Source organism: Chinchilla lanigera, unplaced genomic scaffold (assembly GCF_000276665.1).
Source record: "Chinchilla lanigera isolate Chin_1 unplaced genomic scaffold, ChiLan1.0 scaffold00028, whole genome shotgun sequence".
Classification (NCBI taxonomy): Eukaryota; Metazoa; Chordata; class Mammalia; order Rodentia; family Chinchillidae; genus Chinchilla; species Chinchilla lanigera.
In genome coordinates, this window is record NW_004955429.1 from 1,593,761 (window position 1) to 1,598,067 (window position 4,307).

The window sequence follows — 4,307 nt, forward strand, 5'->3', positions numbered from 1 at the left end:
AGAAAATGCCAAGGACATGCACCCTTTTTTGTACTTTCTGCTGATGAATTATGGGAGACACAAACAGCATTTCTTGGCAGGTGGCAATATGTCCCACCACATACCCTTACTTCCTTCCACTGCAGGAAAAGAACTGCCTACATGAATCACTCCAGAAAGATAAGGTATGTGGGGCTTGAAGGGGGAAAGAGGTGGGAACTGAGGATTGGGAACATCAGTGAATAGAAGTAAGATGAGTACAAGACCAGAGAGATTTATACTTAACATGCCCTGGTTCACTCTTCACAGGCTGATCTCCACCTATAGTTTACAATTTAACTGAATAACAATGCTGCTTTTTTGTTCCATAATATTGCACATTAACCTACTTCCTTCTTCCTTACTGCTGACTTCTACACCTCTTCATTTAGGACCTACTGTGTCCCAGGTTCTGCTATAGACTCTGGAGATATGCCAGTGACACATAGCAAGTTTTCTGTCTTTATGATCTATGATTAGCATATTAAAATTAGGACATAGAAAATAACCATTGAGTTTTCATTTTGGTATAAAATTAACATTTCAATTATGTTTTGATTTTATTAATAAATCCCCTAAGAATGATCATGTGGTGATACAGTCAATAATTTGTGTGTTTCTCACTTGAGATGTGGCATGCATATCCTGATTAGAGATAATTAAACATCATTCTACTCCCTGGCCAAGTTTTATTTTAATCCAGTCTTACTGAGAACTCTATCAGATATGTTCTTTCTCTTTGTCAGGGTAGCATAAAATGCAAATGCAGCTCCTGGAGACTTTTAGTCATTTCATCTGTGTAAAGAAAACAAAAATGAAGAGAAAAATGATTCCTGGGGTTAGGCAAACCCATGAGAGTCACAGAAACCGGACTGAGGTTCCTGCACAGAACATACTTGAATCTGGACCCATCTCTAGACTCATGTGCTATGTGAGCTCATAAATCTCCCTAATTGTTTAGCTACTATGTGGAAATATGCATAAAATTTCTTTGACAGGTGTCCGTTCAAAGTTGAAACCTAATTTCTTCTTCCCTTGAAAGTGGACTGAAATTAATGACCTGTTTCTTATTGCTATGGTTTTTGTCTGGATGTTCCCCCAAAGCCTCATGCAGTAATGAGGTGGGTTTTTAGAGTTTATGATTGATGCATGATCCAATGCCGGGATTATGGGTGTGAGTGCTACATCCGCCCTGGGGGGGATAGTTTGCATATGTAAGGGAGAGAAAGAGGTTGCTTGCCGCCACTTCTCTTCTTTTGCTTTTGTTGCTTTTGCTGTTTTTCCACCACCATGAACTGTTGTCCTCTGCCATGTGCCACCCTACCTTGGAGCCAGCTGAGTATGGACTGAAACCAGCACAAACTGTAAGCTAAATAAACCTTTCCTTCTGTAATTTTGGGCATCAGGTATTTAGTCCCAGCAACAAGAGAAAAGTAACCAAGACAGTCATGCACAGAATGTGGTGGGCATGATGATTATGTGTGATTTCTGAAGGGAAACCATGACAACATTTCTACTTCCATGGTGTCCACTCTGGAGAAGACCAGCTGTCACATCATAAGGACAGTTAAGCAGGCAGTGAAGAAGAACTGAATAAAACTTTGCCCATGATGTGAATGAGCTACTATGTGGGGTTCATTCTTTATCCCCTGCCCAGCTTCAGAGGCTAAAGCCCTAGCTGACAACCTGAACTACAATTTTCTGCAGGCTTTCAATTTAATCTACCCTGAAAAAGTAATAAATGCATATTACAGTATTGTACCACTAAGTCTTGAGGTAATTTTTATGCAGCATTAGATAATTGTTTTAGATTTTGGCAGCAGAAGTGGGTAGCACACAGTCAATGAGACACTGGGAAGAAATTGGGAAGAAGTTTGGGATAAAACCAAGAGTCTCAAAGATACTGGAAATACATGTCCTTCTCATAAGGAATCCCCAACTACTCAGCTTGAAGCACTGGCCACATTTCATGGATAAAAGATGAATCAGCAACACCAAATGCCGAGAGGATAGAGCTGGGAGTTATGGAGAACCACACACATGTCCTAAACTTTAAGGAAGTGTCACCAAGCATTCTCAGGATTTCAGAATTTCTAAGAAGCAGTGTCTCCCAGGTGCCTATGTTGTGCATGAAATGTGCATGGTGGTTACTTGGTCCCTGCCTCACAATTACACATTAGGGATAAGTCATGTATTTAACTCTGGTCTTCATACCAAGAGTGACTCAGTCAAGACAGCTGAACTCACACAACACTGAGGAAACATTCAGAGGGAATGGACTGAGTGTGCTTTGCATGTAAGAGTGTATGTATATGATTTTTCTAACATTAACAATACATTTTGATCCTTTTTGGTAAAAGAGAAGATTTTTATTTGGGCTTTTGAAATTTTTTTCTTAAGGACATTTATGATGACATGGTGCTATGGACTGAATTGTATTTCCCCCAAGTTCATGTGCTGAAGCCTTACCTCCTCATCTAAGTAATGAAGTAATGAAGTTGTAAGAGTGGAAATCTGATCTAATAAGAATAGTATCCTTATAAATTCCAGAAAACACATTCTCTCTCCTTCCACCATGTGAGGACCTGAGAAAAGGCAGAACTATGTGCGAATCACAAAAAGAGTCCTCACCAGGAAGTACATCAGACAGCATTTTGATCTTGGACAGTCCAGCATCCAAAGGTGAGAGAAAATGCAATTGTGCTATTTAGGCTACCAGGTCTATGGCATTTTGTTGTAGCAGGCTGAGCAGAATAAGAATATGATATATTAATCTCAATCACTGTAATCCTTAGGGCATGAAAACTTTGAAGATTTGGATCTAAACCGAGCTCATTTATGTGCTTGAGGCCATAGTTTCTAAACTGTATGCTTTGGTCTGCAGTCGGAGGGTTTTTACCATGCACACCATGTGAAACAGATGCTTTGGCAGTAGTGGATACAGTTTAAGGCATATTTTGATCCATCTATAAGAAAACTGAGCTAGACATACTCTAAATTTGGTTTTACTAGGCTGCAATTGTGTGGCTCTTCGTCAGATCTAGTTAGTTTTCCCTAAGCAGGTCCAGAGAAAAATGCTTTGCAGACCTCCCACTCCCTCACTGCAGGTCAGATAATCTGACATCACGATGCCACCTGAAACGGGCTATGCTGTGCCTACCCCAGTTCTTTAGTTTTATTGGGAAAAGTAACGAGATCTGCAATTGAATTCTTCAGCATTTTGCAAGTTTAATGTTTTCTTTTTAGGATCATCTCCACAGTTTAAACACAGACGAAAAGCTAGCTTTTCCTTTAGTCTAACAAGATGGTCTACCTGTACAATATTTGAATCTTAAAAATTGATTTCCATGATAGGTTTAGGACTCTGAAATATACATTTAGGGACCTAGCAAAGGAACTGAGATAGAATAAGTTTATATCAAACTGATAAGACTTAAACATGCCATTGTAACTGTAGTTTGAATGAGTGCTTTGGTTTTTTTTGTTGTTGTTGTTTTTTGGTTTTTGTTTTCCAGTACCAGGAATTGAACTCACGACCTTGCGTTTGCCAGGCAGGTGCTGTGCCACTGAGCTAAATCCCCAGCCCCTTGAACAAGTGTTTTGGAAAGTACCATTGAGACAAGTTATGAGCTCCTAACTTATGTACATAGACCAGGTGTGTTTCGATGATCTCTAAATGTATTTAATAAAGAGAAAGTGAAAGAAACAGAGGCAAAAAACTGAATTCAGTATAAAAACAAAGTCAAACTATACAGAAGCAGATTACTTATCCAGATGTTGAAAGTAAACTGTAGCAAAGATTTTTTTAGATTATACCAAAAGCACTAATTCATTAAGGTTAAGAAACAAATGTTAAGTAGAAGGAAGAAAAGCCTTTTGAATTATTTGATAATACTAATATAAAGAGAAGCACATACTCTAAACATATTGCAAAAAGTTTTGAATTCTTGCTGATTTGACACAAAAAGTTGGCGCTGATTAAGTTAACATCAAATATAAACTGCACCACTAGAAATGGAACATTTTTGACAAACAGTGTAATACAGCTCATCAATCAATCCCATCAATCTCAAAAACAATAAAGCCCAAAAGAAAAAATTTGAAACACCCTGCAACCTCACAATTTATTTGTTTTTTTGATATTTTTCATATAGTATAATTCCTTGATAGGGGTCTTCACAAATTTTACTGCACACCCATAAATTTACAGGTCATTTCCAAAAACAAGTTATAAAACTGAAAGAATTTATTTTTGACTATTTATTTGAAAACATTCGGTTAACTGAGCT